This window comes from Ovis aries, chromosome 2 (genome assembly GCF_016772045.2).
Source record: "Ovis aries strain OAR_USU_Benz2616 breed Rambouillet chromosome 2, ARS-UI_Ramb_v3.0, whole genome shotgun sequence".
NCBI classification, from domain to species: Eukaryota; Metazoa; Chordata; class Mammalia; order Artiodactyla; family Bovidae; genus Ovis; species Ovis aries.
The window spans coordinates 163,250,206-163,269,357 of NC_056055.1; the positions used below are offsets into that span (position 1 = coordinate 163,250,206).

Here is a 19,152-nt window from a genome sequence, read left to right on the forward strand (position 1 = left end):
AACTTACTAACAGATCAATTTCATCCTTTTGAGTCTCCTTTTTTAAAGATTTATTATAGAAAAGACAGTGAAACATTTATTCTGGGACTAATTTAGCCACTAGTGGAAAATTCTTCTGAAGATTCTAACCAGTGTTTGAATTTTTCAGTGAGGTTTTAACAATCCTGTCTAGTGATAACTTGAATTATTTCTAGTTTGATTTGGGGAGATTTGTTTGCTTTTTGGTGATAAGAATCTTTAAGTCAACCTGAATCTTGCGAGCTTTTATGCCATACATGTTCACATTAGTTCAGAGCCAAAAATACACAAGATCTTACAGTTTGTATTGTATTATTCTGCTATTTCTCTTTGCTCAAAATTAGATTTAGAGATTCATACATGTTGTAGCATATTATTATATTTCTTTTTTCTTTCTCTGTAACATTATAGTATATGAATATACCAACAATTATTTATCATCCTGTCAGTGGTTCACCCCTCATATTTTGCTATTACAGAAATGTCTGTAAGTTTTGAAAATTGTTTCCTGAAGTAGTAGTCCCAATTTATACTTCCACTTACAGTGTATAAAGTTTGACTGGTATCATTTAAATTTTTGACAGTGTGATAATTTGAAAGTTTATTATTGAAGTTTTAATCTGCCTAACTGATTACTAATGGAATTAAGCATCTTTTCATATATTTATTGATTTTTTGGTTTCTATGAAATGTAATTTTATATTTTTGCCATTTTCTAGTGAGTAGAATCTCTTTGTAATATGGAAAATTAACCTGAATACTAACAATTATTGTTTGGTAGTCCAAATATCTTCTCATTTTTTTAAAATATAAATATAAAATTTGATAAACAGATGTGTAATTTTCAGTTCAGTTCAGTTGCTCAGTCATATCCTACTCTTTGCAGCCCTATGGACTGCAGCACGCCAGGCTTCCCTGTCCATCACCAACTCCTGGATCTTACTCAAACTCATGTCCATCAGGTCAGTGAAGCCATCCAACCATCTCATCCTGTGTCCCCTTTTCCTCTCGCCTTCTATCTCTCCTAGTATCAGGGTCTTTTCCAATGAATCTTTTGCATCAGGTGGCCAAAGTATTGGAGTTTCAGCTTCAGCATCAGTTCTTCTGATGAATATTCAGGACTGATCTCCTTTAGGATGGACTGGTTGGATCTCCTGCAGTCCAAGGGACTCTCAAGAGTCTTCTCCAACACCACAGTTCAAAAGCATCAATTCTTCATTGCTCAGCTTTCTTTATAGTCCAATTCTCACATTTATTAAAGTACAATTTGTAAAAATGTAGTTCTATAGCTTTGGGGTTCTTTGATCTTCCTTGAGAAATAATTCCTTAGCTTGGAACATAAATATTTATCTAAATATTTTGAAATAGTACTTTTACATTTTAAGTTGGTTCATCTGAAGTAGCATCTTTTAAGGTAGGAATTCATTTGTGTTTTCCATTTTTGCATCAGTTCCAACTTTAATCTCCAATTGCAACATTACTTATGTGTGCATATGAACATGTGTGTGCACATATGTACAAATATTGATGTATAAATTTATAGTGCACAGGTTTGTAATTTATCTCTTTTGTACAATTCTCTAAACCCATATTAATATTGAACATTCTTAATTAATATATTTTTACAGAATTCTTGAAATCTGCTAAGTGGAGCTTCCCTTTTCAAGAGTGTTTTGGGTACTCTTGTGGTTTTATCTTATACATTAAATTTAGAAAAACATCTATAAAGCTAAAAAAATACTCCTGAATTTTCTCTGAAATTGTACATGATCTATAGGTTAAAGTAGGGAAAATTGATATTTTTTTATAATGAGCATTCCTATCCAATGTGCTCTATTCCTTAATATGTTTCATTATTATTGCTATTTACATAAAATATATATATATTTCATGAAATTTGGACAAAGTATATTATAGGTTTAGTAACTGTAATTGTTGACATTAGGTTCAGCTGCATGTGAGAGAAAATCCAAAGATAATATTTTTAAACAAGATATAATTGTATTTCTTTCACTTGTAAATTCTGGAGATAAATGTTTTTAGAACTCAGTTATCATTAACAAAAAATTTTACCCTAATGGTCCAAAATGACTGCTAGAACTCCAGCCTTTAGGTCTATATTCCAGGCAGTAGGAAGGAGACCAAATTGAAAAAAGAGATTTTTTTTTTTTTAACTGTTAAGATCAGTGCTTAGAAATTGTACAAACACTTCTGATTATATCTCATTAAATGAAACTTGGTCAGGGGTGACTAGGAAATAAATCTTGGTCCAAAAAACAAAATGACCAACTAAGAATTATGCCTTCCATTGATACTGTAGACTGAATGTTTGTGACACCTCAAAATTCCTCTGTTGACATCCCAATCATCAAGCTGTTGGTATTAGGAGATGGGTCTTTTAGAGATGATTAGATCAGGGGGGTGGAGCCCATAGGAGAAACTTTTATATGATGCCCCATGCTCCTTCCACCATGTGAGCTCACAGTAAGTAGTCAGCTATCTGTGGACCAGTATCAGGCCCTCATTAGACATCAAAGCTGTCGGTGCCTTGATCTTGGACTTTCTAGCCTCCAGAACTCTGAGTAATGGATTTCTGTTGTTCCTAAGCCACTCAGTCTATAGTATTTTATTGTAGCAGCCCAAAGGGAGGAAATAAGTTACTATAAAGGAAGAGATAATAATAAAAACCCAACATTACCTGTTCCTTGAGTTTTATTTTAATTAAACCACCTAAGTGTTAGAGAATTATTATACATATCATAGGAGCAGCACTCAGCCAATGACTGATGCAAATAAGTCTATAAATGCTAAGTTCCTTTGCCACATTGATGTATTACTCTGTTGCAGGAAGAGGGACCCCTTCCAGGGCCTGAAACTGGGCTCTTGTGTAACACTCAGAAATGAATTGTCCGAGGAGACACATACGCTGACAAAGCAAGAGGTTTTATTGGGAAAGGGCACCCGGGTGGAGAGCAGTAGGGTAAGGGAACTCAGGAGAACTGCTCTGCCATGTGGCTCGCCGTGTTGGGTTTTATGGTGATGGGATTAGTTTCCAGGTGGTCTTTGGCCAATCATTCTAATTCAGAGTCTTTCTTGGTGGCACATGCATTGCTCAGCCAAGATGGGTGCTAGCAAGAGGGATTCTGGGGAGTGGACAGACACATGGTGTCTCCTTTCGACCTTTCCCGGACTCTTCCGGTTGGTGGTGGCTTTGGTGGCTTATTAGTTCCGTATTCCCTATCAGGATCTCCTGTCATAACACAACTCATGCAAATGGTTACGATGGTGCCTGGCCAGGGTGGGAGGTTTCAATCAGTGTGCTTCCCCTAACTCTATGGTGCATATTATACAGACCCCCAGATTTCCTCAGCAGAAGTAAACAACTTGCTTGATCATTCCAACTTTAATGACTGCCTTCTCTTCCGTATGCCACTTTTACTCTCTCCTACCAATGATTCCTGGGATCAAATCCAAAATGGACTTCTCTCTCTGAGATGACACATATGTCTATGTCTATAAGCATATATATATATAAAATTTTTACAAAGTACATTAAAGGTCTTCAACTTTTAGGCAGTAGCTGTAATGGTTCTATATGTCTGTTTTCATATATACATAATGTACATGCTTTTCTACTGGAAAAGTAATCTTTAAAGCTTAAGTTTCAAGAAGAGAATAACAACTTTAAGAATCATTACTTATATAAGTGTTTTACATCCTGAATAGGTTAAAGAAATTGTTTATAGTTCAAAAGGTTTTAGATAAATTCATTATCATTTTCACATAGATCAAATATAGGCACACCTCAGTTGATTTCTAGGGGGTAATTTTTAGCTTAAAACAAAAGAATATTAACATGCAGAGGATTTTAGTAATCATGACCAGAGAGATGCTGATGATTTCGAGCAGAGAGAGTTCTGTTCATTAATGTACTCATAGCAGAAAACAGCCATCTTTTCACATGAGCCTGTTTTGTAGGTCCCTGGCTTCTCCTGTGGCTTTGTTAAACACAGGAATCTTAAATGGGCTTATTGACTTTTCCAATCCATATTAGCATAACTCTCTTGTGTAAATAGCTGGTAGTAGGGACTTGAGCATTCCACTGTTAGCAACACTTACTGAAATCAGTAATAGAACAGTGGGAGTAAAATCACAGAGGGGTAGAAAAGCTAGCACACTAAAATATTAAAGTCTAACTGTGAAAAGCTTACCATGGTACTTTTTTCCATATCAAAATGCATTTTAAACACTTTTTGAATATTATTATAATTAACCATAGTAGCTTTGTAAGCAGTTCCTTTTGTAAGCGAAAAACCTACCATGACTTAGAGGTTACTAGTTTTTGACATGGAGCTCTTAAGTGGATAATTATATGTATTGAGAGGTGATGCTCACTTGACCACTTGGTGTTTTGGTTTAGGCCAAGGGGAAACAATGCAGGTAAACTGTTTTTATTTATAATGTAACAGATATTGCTATTGTGACTCCATTTCTCAGGCATAGTTGGTTAACTAAATCTTTATTTCCAGCAACTGCAGTGTTCTTCTCTTCCTTGTTCTTGGAAAATTAAAAGCTTCTACCTTAGCGAAGTGAATGATACATTATCCACTCGCTCTAAATTGAACCCATTTGGAGCTATTTGCATCTTGTAGAACCTACAGCTGAGTGCTGTGCGCAGAGGTGTAATGAGTGGTTGTCACAACACACTGGAGGTGGCCCCATAACAAAATGATCCCCTGTCAATCCCCTCACAGGAAATGCTTTGGCAACCTGTAATTCGGCCCCAGTATTAACATCCTGCCTGGGTTTTGTTAAATGGCACTTTCTAGGAAGTAGATCTGGGGAACTTGTATTTAATTATGTTTTAAGAGGAATATTTGATGGAAGTTTTAGAAAGCATCACATGGGGTTAACCGTGATTTATCATTTGTTTCTAATTAAAGGACCTAATCTCTTATCACTGAAGCAGTCAGTTTTTTTTTTTTTATACTAAAGGCACAGATGTGAATGGAAACATATTAATGAGATGTCATACTACATAGTCATTTAGTGTTTTGTTTAACTTAAACATAGCAGAAAATGTGTGTCTAAGTAGACACATGTAATGACATCCTGATAGAATTATAATTTCCTGTATTTGCATAATCTTCAGTAAAATTCACTCTAGGTTCACCTTGCATTGCTAATTTCATTTCCCAAATCTGCCTTTTCAGAAAATTAAAGGAAAGCCAGACCTAAAGTACTATAGAAGCAGAAAGGGGCTTATTGTTAGTTTCCTTCAAATTAAAACTGGAATTGTAATTTAAATATAAGAGTGACAGGTATTCTAAAAAAGTGACAGGAACCATTCAAATTGACAGAAAATTTTGCGTTTCCTGAAGCTATTTAAAATCTTCTGTGCTAAATCATCCCAGGAGCTTGGCAGATCTTCATTCTGAGCTGGAGCTGAAATGTCACTTCTGGGTCTGAGAATCTGTGTTTGATCAAGTGCCCTGGTGTGCCCAGGTCCAAGATTCCTTGAGCTGTAACTTCCAAGGGTCAGGTAATTGAACACTGAAAGAGGCATCAAGAACAAGCATATTTAACCACCCCCTGGTGTGTCCCACATGACTCTCATTAGCCCAGCAAGACAGTGCTGGATGTGGATTAAAATCAGGTGAGCTCAAGATAGGTTGAGGATGTGTAAAGACACTGAAATTAGACACCTACCTCAGATTATCAGTGTGGTTGCCCATAGGAAAGCCTAATTATTCTAAAGCCTGGTTAAAAGATACTTCAGAAAATATCTTTCAGGTTTTGTCTACATGATATGTTGTGCTTCAGGGATCCCATTCATTTAGTGGGGAAAAAGAAAAAAGTACTCATTGAGCCTTACCAGCAGCCAGACATTGCTAGGAACAAAATTATGAGTTTCTCTACTCTCATATATAACACCAAATATATTTTTACATGCACAAGTTGCTTTTAGTAATGCAAATAAAACAAATGGTGCTTTTTCACAAAGATGGGATATTTCACAAAGATGGACTGTTTTTTTCTTTCTGCTAACTCTGTTGTCCCTTTAATTGTTCTTAAGCTCACCTAGGTTCTACATAATAGCTTTGATGGTCTCACTTGGCTACACACAAGTACTTACTCATGCTCAGTTAGATACAAAATAACCTATCAGATTAAAAGGGAATGGACTTTATAGTTTAAAAGTGCAACCCATATATGACATGCAGACACGGTTGATTAATTCTGTAAAAGGTGACAACCAGCAAGAATATGCAAATGTTAAAACTAGTAGTTCAGAAGTTTTATTGCATGGAAATTGTATATTAAAATTTCATGTAAATGTAGATTCTTCTTCCCAATCCTAAGGGATTTCAACTCAGAAATTTTGAGCCTTGACTGGGATTCTGCTTTTCCACAGGCTCCAAAGATTATTAGGACTTGGTACCTGACCAGGCTTGAAATAGTCTGTTCAGTTGTCAGTTTTTGTATTAAAGTTGTTTGGTGAAAACTCATTGTAAATTGTAATATTATTGACAAAGTGGTATTTTATTCATATATGCAGAATGAGAGCTAATATATGTTCCTTTTCATTTATTTAATAAGGAATGTTCAAGTTCACATTTGTAATTCCCAGAAGACAGAAAAAAATTTTTTTGGTGATTTTTTAATACATTTTACCATTTTGGTTTTTTATAGGCAAGCCTAGCACACACTATATACATGGGGCCAAGGTGCTACTCAGTATTAGAAAAAAAAAATCAACTTGGAAATTAAATCAAACAATTTTGTGATTGACAGTTGTGGCAGATTTTCTTCATCCTTATAAAGTTTTAAAATTCTTTGAATTTTAATGAAAGCCAATTTTATTTTAGGTATACTTGAGAAGCATCATATTTTTAATTTTTAATTATTTTTATTTTAAATTGAAGTAGTTGTTGATATAATTCACATGCATTTGCAAGAGATTAAATAAGAAGATCCTGAACCCAGGGCTGCTGCATTGCAGGCAAATTCTTTACAGTTCAAGGCACCAAGGAAGCCCAAATATTTACCTAGTTTCCCCCAATGGTAGCATCTTGCAGATTTATAGTAGCGCACTATAACCCAGATATAGATATTGGTACAGTTCACAGGTTTTCAGATTTCCCCACTTTAACTGTGTTTGTGTGTGTGCATGATATTTTTTAGTAGTATCCCATCATTATATACTTTCTCACTTTTGACACTTTGTACTACTTTTCTTTTATAATAAAATCAGAGAATATAAACTAACTTAAGAGGACATATGAGAAATCACCGCCCAGCTCTAATAATGAGGGTGAAATCCAGTTGTATAGTCATTATACGTTTCTTCTTCTTCTTCTCCCCTCAGAGGAAAACACCACCCCATATTCAATACTTTAGTATTTTACTACATATATAGTGAAGGAAAGGAAGCCATGGTCTGCTGAAGTCCATGGAGTCACAACGAGTTGGACACAACTTAGTGACCGAACAAAAATAACATATTCATATATAGTTAGATACAAGCACTATATGTTAAAGTTTTTGAAGTGTCAGACTCTGAACAAATGGTATCATAAAGTACCTATGGCATCTGAATGTAAGCATAACATATTGTATGTTCCTTTTGTTGAGCCTTGAAATCATTTTCATTTAACCATGATTATAGCAGAGAATGCAATGAACATTCCCATTCATGGGTGGATGTTGAGTTTCTCAGTATAGTAGTGGACTTTTCAGATACTAGGTTAAGTGAAAGTCACTCAGTTGTGTCTGACTCTTTGCCACCTCATGGACAATATCCAGGCCAGAATACTGGAGTGGGTAGCCTTTCCCTTCTCCAGGGGATCTTCCCAACCCAGGGATCAAACCAAGGTCTCCCACGTTGCAAGCAGATACTTCACCAGCTGAGCCACAAGGGAAGCCCACTAGGGTAAGGGCGTGGTCAACTTTCCTGAATATTAGTAAACAGTTCTTTCCATTGGCTGTACATTTACAGTTAGTAGAAGTATATTGGAGTTGCTGTTTGTCTATATCATTGCACTAACTTTTAAATTCATTTTCTGTAAGATAGGCCCTGTACTTTTGCGTTCAGCCAGTTTAGTTCCTCAGTTGTGTCTGACTCTTTATGACTTGTGGACTGCAGCACACCAGGCTTCCTTGTCAATCACCGAGTCCTGGAACTTGCTTGAACTCATGTCCGTTGAGTCAGTGATGCCATCCAACCATCTCATCCTTTGTCGTCCCCTTCTCCTCCTGCCTTCAATGTTTCCCAGCATCAGGTTCTTTCCCAGTCAGTTTTTCACATCAGGTGGCCAAAGTATTGGATCTTTAACTTCAACATCAGTCCTTCCAATGAATATTCAGGATTGATTTCCTTTAGGATTGATTGATTGACTGGTTTGATCTTCCTGCAGTCCAAGGGACTCTGAAGAGTCTTCTCTTACACCACAATACCAGTTTTGCATTAGAAAACCTCAATTTCCTCATATAAAATTTTGTGAAATTTGTGCAAAATCTGTTCTTTGGTTAATAATACTGTATCACTTATAAATTTCCAGGTTTTTTTACAACATAGTATTTCCCTATATTCTCAGAATTATATTAGAAGTTTCAAGCTTCATTCAATTTTTTTTAAATCACTAAGATAATAAATTTTCTAGACTTTTAGCAGTAATACTAGATGCCAAAATACATGGAAGTATATCAAAGTTTTCAGTAAACATAAATTAGAAATCTAGCTGTCTATTCACACTAAGTCAAACAAATGGCATCAAAATGTCATAAATATTTTAGCTTGGAAAAAATTATAAGTTTTCTAACATATACATGCTATATATATATATATATATATATATACACACACACACACACACACACACACAAGCTTTTTTGCTATGCTTCATAAAGGCTTGAGAAAGAACAAAAACAACAAAAAAACAGATGGAGAAATTGGAAAACATAAGCTAAATGAAATGAATATGAAATAGAAAAAGTGAAACAAACTAGATACAAGTAAAAGTCCATCACATAATCCAGTTGTTTTGAAACATGGCTGCTCATTGGAAACATATCTAGAGCTTGGAGAAGAAAGCAATACCTGGGCATTTTGAGAATTTGATATTGAAACTCCAACTAAAAATCTTTACTTATCTACTTAATAATAATTATATACTGGACCTATAAAAATAGAAAACCTCAATTCTCACATTTGTAAAATAATACTATCTACTTCACAAGTTGTGATTAGTTCTAAACATGAAAATCCATATGAAAGCACTTGGCATAGTTTCTGGCACCTGAAAGAAATTCAAACATTTTATATCAAAATGTGAAAAAGTACAAAGTGTTCTGCTTTAAACTGGGTCAATCAAGATGTCTCCTTAGGTAATATTTGTTGTTGTTGTTATTAAATCTCTCAGTCATGCCCAACTCTTTGTGACCTCATAAATTGCAGCATTCCAGGCTTCCCTGTCCTTCACTATCTCCCGGAGCTTGTTCAAACTCATATCCGTTGAGTTGGTGATGCCTTCCAACCATCTCATTCTCTGTCACTCCCTTCTCCTCCTGCCCTCAATCTTTCCCAGCTTCAGAGTCTATTTCAATGAGTTGGCTCTTCTCATCGGGTGGCCAAAGTATTGGAGCTTCAACTTTAGCATCAGTCCTTTCAATGAGTAATGAATCCCATGAACAGTATGAAAGGGTGATATCTTTGGTGTTAATTAATTAAAACCCCTTTTATTGCTGTTGATGGTTAAACATGATATTTAATAACAACAGGCTCATGTAATCTAGTACTGCTTCTGGCTGTTCTCACACCCTAATACTATTGTAAATAGTGCAGGAGGCACAGGAGACTCTGATTCAATCCCTGGGTCAAGAAGATCCCTTGGAGAAGGAAGTGGCAGTTGGCTTCAGTATTCTTGCCTGGAATATTCCACAGACAGAGAAATAAATAATACTCTTCCAACTACCTAGAAGTCTTTAACCTAGTCCTACCTTAGTAAACATGAGATTGTCAGACTGTCAGAATTATAAAAATGCAACGACCTTGTGAGCATCCAGAAGAGGTGGTCCTCTAACAGAAGACTTCAGGCAAATAGATGGAAAGGCAAGGATAATTGAATGAGTTATGAGGTTACCTTGAGATTCCAGAATCCTCTCATATCCTGAGGACATGCCAAGGACATAGTTTCTGGGGACAAATTTGGTTTGATCTATAGTCACACTTTTGGCTATCTAGGATTGCTTTTGTTGTCCTGAGCAGAATGTACATCCATTGAAGAGAGAAATAGATCTCTAGCAGAATGAAGCCTCGCTGTGAATATGAGGTTCGTGAATAGGGTTTAATAGCTCAAACTATCAGAATGATTAGGAATCTAGTATATTTTCAAAAATGAACAATAGTATCTTTGCTCAAATATTAGCAGACTTCATCAGAGAAAATTTTCCTGGAAGTAGTCAGCAGAAATAAGCAGACAATAATGTTGCTAAGAGAATGGCCTCTGAAATCAGAAAGCTGTGCCAGATACCAGTTGTGTGATCTTGGAGAAGTTATGTAATCCCTTTGTCAGTTTTCTCATCTTTAACAGTATTTACAATGTGAGTTTATTACGAGGATCAAGTAGGATATTTTATCAAAACAAAAAAGTATGCATGGTAAATTTTAACTTATCCACCAGAAAGGTCTCCTGAAGGGGAATGTCTAAACTATATAGAATTTCAGTCACAAGGAGTAATTCCATGCTGACTTAGAAGTAACAAAAGCTAGAGAGAAACCCACCAAGCCACATTAGACTTCAAAAAAGCTCAATCAAGTGTGTGAGGCTAAGTGTGACAGAATGGACAAAATGAAGTTGTATGCATTCAGAATTTCAAAACCTCAGAAAGAGTGAGAGAAACTCCCAACTGCCAAGGCCAGTTATTTAGAGGTGATCAGCCAGGTTCCTGGAAGGAAACAAAAAGCACCCACTTCTGGGATTTTAAAGACACTTTTCTATTAGGGTATCATTGCTTTATAACGCTGTGTTAGTTTCTGCTGTACAACAAAGTTAGTCAGTTATATGTGTACATATATCCCCACTTTTTTGGATTTCATTCCATTTAGGTCACTACAGAGTATGAAGGAGAGTTCCTTGTGCTATAGAACAGCTTCTCATTGGTTATCTTTTTTATATGTATTGAAGTATATATGTCAATCCCAATTTCCCAAATCATCCCAAACATGCTTGCCCCACTTAGTGTCCATGTTGTTCTCTACATCCACGTCTCTATTTCTATCTCACAAACAGGTTCACTGGTACAATTTTTTCTAGAATCTGCACATTAATATACAATATTTGTTTTTCTCTTTCTAACATATTTTACTTTATATGACAATCTCTAGGTCTATCCACGTCTCTACAAATGACCCAATTTCATTCTTTAATGGTTGAGTGATACTCTGTTGTGTGTGTGTGTGTGAGTCATTCGGTTGTGTCACTACCTTTTGTGACCCCATGAACTGTAGCCTGACAGGCTCCTCTGTCCATGGAATTCTCCAGAAAAGAATACTGGAGTGGGTTGCCATTCCTTCTCCAAGGGATCTTCCTGATCCAGAGATTGAATGCAGGTCTCCTCTTAGATGGCCAGGTCGATGCCCATGTAGGAGATGATGCCCAGAACCCGTGTGGGGCCCTTCTAACTCGAGAACCACCACTCACAGTCCAGCAGCCTCTTTAACTGCCTGTCAGGCAAAGGGTCAGCCACGTCTTCAGGACCTCCATGGGGTAGATGATGGATTGGGATGTGGTGCCAGCCAGGGAGCCAGCCACAAAGCTCTCTTGCACATGCAGTGTCTGCTGTTGCCCCTGGATGGCCCGCTCAATCTGCTCATAGGCCATGAACTTGATGGCCGACTCAGGTGCAATCTTGAGCACATTAATCCCGTTGCCACACCACAGGGGGTGCACGCCCCTCTCTTGGATCATGCTCCTTCTGGAGGCCCCCCTAGCAGGTTCACCCAGTTAGTCTTGGAGGCGTGGATCTGCATGAAGACCTTGAGATGGTCCAGAGGGGCTGTGTCTCTACAGGACATGGTACCTGCCACCGCGTCCACCACCAGCTGCTTCCACCACACCCCAGTCAGCTTCTCCTGCTCCAAGAACTCATTTGGGATTGTCAGGCACTTGCCAGTTTTCAGGACCATGGAATGCTTCCAGAAATACAGCATGTCTTACATGTTCTCCAGCGAATACAACAGGAACTGGTCACGCCACTGCTGCCAGTCAATGGTCATGGTGCTATCTATCACGTGTCTATGCTGTGCAGGATTTTCTCTGCCTGCTCCAGCTAGATGGAAATGCCTGGGGTTCGGAAACTCTGCTGGATCTCAGAGACGTTGAAATGACCATCCCGATTGAGGTCCAGACTGGAACAGAAGTAGAAGGCGTTGTCCCTACTCCTGCAGGTAGAGGATAAACTCCTCCAGGTCAAGGCCATCATCTGGGTCAGTGTCACCCTCAGGGGAGATGCCCTGTTGGGTGCTGTGGTCTGGGTGGCCCCCACCCAGCCAGGCCAGTCCCTGGAGCAACTTGCGGGTGTCCACGCAATCATGCTTATTACTGTCTAGCTCCTTGAAGAGAAGACCCCAGCCCTGACGCCGCTTGGCATTGCCCCATCCCCACCCCCACCCCAACCCCACCCCCACCCCTCCCTACCCGGAGGGGAAGGGAGGCCCAGCGGTGGCCTCAGCCGGGCTTGACAGCTTCCCTTCCCCTCCCTTTCCTGGGGCCCTGCCAGCCTCAGCGCTGCCTGCCCGGCCCTGGCACTTGTAGAAGGCAGGGACTGTATGTATGTATATATATATATATATATATATATATATATATATATACACACACACACACACATCTCCTTTATCCATTCATTTGATGGACATTTATGTTGCTTCCACTGTAAATAGTGCTGCAATGAACTATGGAGCTTCCTTAAAAAGTGAAAATTGAATTATCATATGACCCATCAATCCCACTTCTGGGCATATACCCAGATAAAACCAAAATTTAAAAGGAGACTTTACTGAAGGAGATATTTACAGTGGTATAAGTAAAGTTAAAGAAATTCACAAAGAATGGGAACAGGAAGGGAGTAATGAGAATGAGAAACCATTGCTATCCAGAGGGTGAAGAGGCAAGGGAGGGACTGGTGTTTTCAGGGCTTAGGGAGAGCTAGAGCCTCCAGAAAGAAAGGCCTGATGGAAGCTGTGGCTGAAAAACAGCTCCTCAGAATTCGAATTTAAAAATCACCTTGAGTTACTATTAAATAGAAAGTTCTGATTATGTCTCTCTATAATATTTAAGCCTAGATTTTGCAGTTTTAACAAGACCTCAAGTGAGTCCTGTGCTATGGGGTTCCATCCTTGGGCCATGCTATAAGAAGCAAGGACATAGAGAAACTTAATCACTGCCACATCCAAAACATATAAGCAGAGAAGCGTCTAGCTCCCTGGCAGCCCAGATGTTAAAAGAGTCTGCCTGCAATGTGGGAGACCCAGCTGATCCAGGAGATAACCTGGAGAAGGAAATGGCAATCCACTCCAGTACTCTTGCCTGGGAAATCCTATGTATGGAGGAGCCTGGCAAACTACAGTCCATGGGGTCACAAAGAGTTGGACTTGACTGAGAGACTTCACTTGACTGTTGTCACTTCACTTCTGCGGTTTTAACAAGTCCTCAAGTGATTTCCATGCTATTGGGGTTCCAGTCTTGGGCCATGCTATAAGAAGCAAGGACACAGAGAAACTTAGTACTGCCACATCCAGGGCGTATAAGCAGAGAAGCATCCAAAAAAAAAGTGTTCCTTGTTCATGTGTAAATAGCTGATGAACCTTTCCCTCCTCTACCCTATGGAAACTGTATATAGGGTAGAGTTTCCTGATGTAAACTGGATTCAGAGTAGATGAGATCAAAAATCCCTTTTTCTTTACATAATACTATACTATAAAATGTATGGATGTGAGAGTTGGACTGTGAAGAAGGCTGAGCACTGAAGAATTGATGCTTTTTGAACTGTGGTATTGGAGAAGACTCTTGAGAGTCCCTTGGACTGCAAGGAGATCCAACCAGTCCATTCTGAAGGAGATCAATCCTGGGATTTCTTTGGAAGGAATGATGCTAAGGCTGAAACTCCAGTACTTTGGCCACCTCATGCCAAGAGTTGACTCATTGGAAAAGACTCTGATGCTGGGAGGCATTGAGGGTAGGAGAAGAAGGGGACGACAGAGGATGAGATGGCTGGATGGCATCACTGACTTGATGGACATGAGTCTGAGTGAACTCCAGCAGTCGGTGATGGACAGGGATGCCTGGCGTGCTGCGATTCATGGGGTTGCAAAGAGTCGGACATGACTGAGTGACTGAACTGAACTGAATACTATAAAACTCATTTACCCAAAACTAAAATTAGATTTATGGAAGTGAACAGAACATAAAGGAAAACATGATTTCAAACGCAGTTTTAAAACACATTGCCATGAAATAAGCATCCTGTCTTCAAAACTTACTACATTAGGCTTAGAGAAATAATGGAAAATATACAAACCAAAATACTGTAGCACCTATTTCTGGATAATAGAATACCAGAGATTTGTATTTTCCTCTTGTTTAGAGCTTCCCCCCCCCCCACTGTTTCTATACTTAACATGTATTATAGCAAAAATAATGTAAATTTAAAAATGGACAAATATAGATATTTGATAATATTTAAATTCAAAAGTTGCTTTCTGCATATAGTTCTAAGTGACAGATACCTCTAATATTTTGAGAAAAATATTTAAAACATGAATCATTATATTACTCACATGTGTAAAGCTTCTAGAGTATCATAGTAAAATAAACTTTTGTACCATAAATAAATCATCAAAGTTGAGATTGAAAGCTTCTATAGAGAAAATGGGTTGCTGGAGAAACAAACACAATGCATCACTTATTACAGATGATTCTTTACCTGGTCAGGCAAACATGAGTGTCACTCTATCCAAAGAATAGAGGAGAAAAAGACCATGAGCTATTACATGTACAAAAGAAAAGCTCTTTTATTTCTACCTTTGGGATTATCCTATGATTTAACATTTGGCTCTGTTCTTCCCAATCCCTCATCCCAATAAGACAGTACTTTTTATAGCTATAACAGTCTTTTTTTTTTTTTTTTTAAGGCTACCACTCCAGTATTCTTAGGCTTCCCTTGTGGCTCAGCTGGTAAAGAATCTGCCTGCAATGGGGGAGACTTGGTTTGATCCCTGGGTTTGAAGGGTCCCCTGGAGAAGGGAAAGGCTACTCACTCCAGTATTCTGGCCGGGAGAATTCCATGGATTGTATAGACTGTGGGGTCACAAAGAGTTGGACATGACTGAGTGATTTTCACTTTCATTTCCAGAACTTTTAACTTCTGTTTTGACATAGCTTCCAAGTTTCTTTAACATTTCTGAGAATTTTGATATGGTTCTTCTGTTAATATCTACCATTCAAAGTAAAGGGATGGTGGAGGAGGGCCGAGGAAGTTACAGAAAGTTTTATATATATATATATATATATATATATATATATATATATATATATATATAATCTCCAAGAAAGAGGCCACTGTATCTCCTATTTTCTTATGTGGGAAAATATGCATAAGTGAGATTAAATCTGAATAAATAAAGGAGAGTCAGAAAATCATTCTTAATGTCAATATCTTCAAAGTCTTGACAGAAAATTATTTACTCTCAAACTTAGGATCTTATATATAGCCAAATTGGCATTAAAATGACATGGCAAAGCAAAGCCTTTTCCAGAAAAGTGAAGATTTGGAAAATTTCCCTGCCTAAAGCTGTGCCTGAAAGAAATTCTAAAACTGATATCCCAGCAAACTAATTAAAAAAAAAAATAAAAGGAAGATATGGAACTTAAGAAAGAAAGTTGAGAGAAAACTAGCAAAGAGTAAATACATAGCTAAGAATAATTTTTGTCATAAAAGTGAAAGTGTTAGTCATTCAGTCGTATCCAACTCTCTGCTACTCCATGGACTGTAGCCTGCCTGGCTCCTCTGTCCATGGAATTCTCCAGGCAAAAATACTTGAGGGGGGTGCCATTCCCTTCTCCAGGGGATCTTCCTGACCCAGGGACTGAACTAGTTCTCCTTAATTGCAGACAGATTCTTTACCATCTGAGCCACCAGGGAAGCATACAGAATTATACAATTATTATTTCAGTAGCAATCTCTCTTCTCCCAGCTGTAGATACTGGGAAGGGCTCTTTCCTTCCTTTCCAGTAGCACTTCCTTGGCCTCTACCTCAATTGCCTAATCACTGTGCTATGTTAATAAATACCATGGTAATACTACAATTGATGTATCTAAAACTAAATTCATCATTTCATAAATTTCATCACTCCTACTGAGTTCAATATTTTCTTCTGACTGATTCTCAGATCTTTTTTTTTTTTTTTATATTTACAGAATTTTATTTCTTAACTTGGTATCACAGTTTCTTTTTTCTTTTTTTTTGTACTTTTTTTTTGTTTGTTTTTTATTTTTTAAATTTTAAAATCTTTAATTCTTACATGCATTCCCAAACATGAACCCCCCCTCCCACCTCCCTCCCCAGAACATCTTTCTGGGTCATCCCCATGCACCAGCCCCAAGCATGCTGCATCCTGCGTCAGACATAGACTGGCGATTCAATTCACATGATAGTATACATGTTAGAATGTCATTCTCCCAAATCATCCCACCCTCTCCCTCTCCCTCTGAGTCCAAAAGTCCGTTATACACATCTGTGTCTCTTTCCCTGTCTTGCATACAGGGTCGTCATTGCCATCTTCCTAAATTCCATATATATGTGTTAGTATACTGTATTGGTGTTTTTCTTTCTGGCTTACTTCACTCTGTATAATCGGCTCCAGTTTCATCCATCTCATCAGAACTGATTCAAATGAATTCTTTTTAACGGCTGAGTAATACTCCATTGTGTATATGTACCACAGCTTTCTTATCCATTCATCTGCTGATGGACATCTAGGTTGTTTCCATGTCCTGGCTATTATAAACAGTGCTGGGATGAACATTGGGGTACACGTGTCTCTTTCAATTCTGGTTTCCTCGGTGTGTATGCCCAGAAGTGGGATTGCTGGGTCATAAGGTAGTTCTATTTGCAATTTTTTAAGGAATCTCCACACTGTTCTCCATAGTGGCTGTACTAGTTTGCATTCCCACCAACAGTGTAGGAGGGTTCCCTTTTCTCCACACCCTCTCCAGCATTTATTGCTTGCAGATTTTTGGATCGCAGCCATTCTGACTGGTGTGAAGTGGTACCTCATTGTGGTTTTGATTTGCATTTCTCTAATAATGAGTGATGTTGAGCATCTTTTCATGTGTTTGTTAGCCATCCGTATGTCTTCTTTGGAGAAATGTCTATTTAGTTCTTTGGCCCATTTTTGATTGGGTCGTTTATTTTTCTGGAGTTGAGCTGCAGAAGTTGCTTGTATATTTTTGAGATGAGTTGTTTGTCAGTTGCTTCATTTGCTATTATTTTCTCCCATTCAGAAGGCTGTCTTTTCACCTTGCTTATATTTTCCTTTGTTGTGCAGAAGCTTTTAATTTTAATTAGATCCCATTTGTTTATCTTTGCTTTTATTTCCAGCATTCTGGGAGGTGGATCATAGAGGATCCTGCTGTGATTTATGTCTGAGAGTGTTTTGCCTATGTTCTCCTCTAGGAGTTTTATAGTTTCTGATCTTACATTTAGATCTTTAATCCATTTTGAGTTTATTTTTGTGTGCGGTATTAGAAAGTGATCTAGTTTCATTCTTTTACAAGTGGTTGACCAGTTTTCCCAGCACCACTTGTTAAAGAGATTGTCTTTACTCCATTGTATATTCTTGCCTCCTTTGTCAAAGATAAGGTGTCCATAGGTGTGTGGATTTATCTCTGGGCTTTCTATTTTGTTCCATTGATCTATATGTCTGTCTTTGTGCCAGTACCATACTGTCTTGATGACTGTGGCTTTGTAGTAGAGCCTGAAGTCAGGCAAGTTGATTCCTCCAGTTCCATTCTTCTTTCTCAAGATTGCTTTGGCTATTCGAGGTTTTTGTATTTCCATACAAATCTTGAAATTATTTGTTCTAGTTCTGTGAAAAATGTGGCTGGTAGCTTGATAGGGATTGCATTGAATTTGTAAATTGCTTTGGGTAGTATACTCATTTTCACTATATTGATTCTTCCAATCCATGAACATGGTATATTTCTCCATCTATTAGTGTCCTCTTTGATTTCTTTCATCAGTGTTTTATAGTTTTCTATATATAGGTCTTTAGTTTCTTTAGGTAGATATATTCCTAAGTATTTTATTCTTTTCGTTGCAATGGTGAATGGAATTGTTTCCTTAATTTCTTTTTCTACTTTCTTATTATTCGTGTATAGGAATGCAAGGGATTTCTGTGTGTTGATTTTATATCCTGCAACTTTACTATATTCATTGATTAGCTCTAGTAATTTTCTGGTGGAGTCTTTAGGGTTTTCCATGTAGAGGATCATGTCATCTGCAAACAGTGAGAGTTTTACTTCTTCTTTTCCAATTTGGATTCCTTTTATTTCTTTTTCTGCTCTGATTGCTGTGGCCAAAACTTCCAGAACTATGTTGAATAGTAGCGGTGAAAGTGGACACCCTTGTCTTGTTCCTGACTTTAGAGGAAATGCTTTCAATTTTTCACCATTGAGGATAATGTTTGCTGTGGGTTTGTCATAGATAGCTTTTATTATGTTGAGGTATGTTCCTTCTATTCCTGCTTTCTGGAGAGTTTTTATCATAAATGGATGTTGAATTTTGTCAAAGGCCTTCTCTGCATCTATTGAGATAATCATATGGTTTTTATTTTTCAATTTGTTAATGTGGTGAATTACATTGATTGATTTGCGGATATTGAAGAATCCTTGCATCCCTGGGATAAAGCCCACTTGGTCATGGTGTATGATCTTTTAATGTGTTGTTGGATTCTGATTGCTAGAATTTTGTTGAGGATTTTTGCATCTATGTTCATCAGAGATATTGGCCTGTAGTTTTCCTTTTTGTGATATCTTTGTCAGGTTTTGGTATTAGGGTGATGGTGGCCTCAT

At 37.7% G+C, this 19,152-nt stretch overlaps 1 pseudogene; it reads right to left on the minus strand.

Annotated features, from left to right (window-relative positions):
* Positions 1-11,697: 11,697 nt before the first annotated feature.
* Positions 11,698-13,426, minus strand: LOC101114685 (mitochondrial adenyl nucleotide antiporter SLC25A23-like; annotated as a pseudogene).
* Between the last annotated feature and the right edge of the window lie 5,726 nt (positions 13,427-19,152).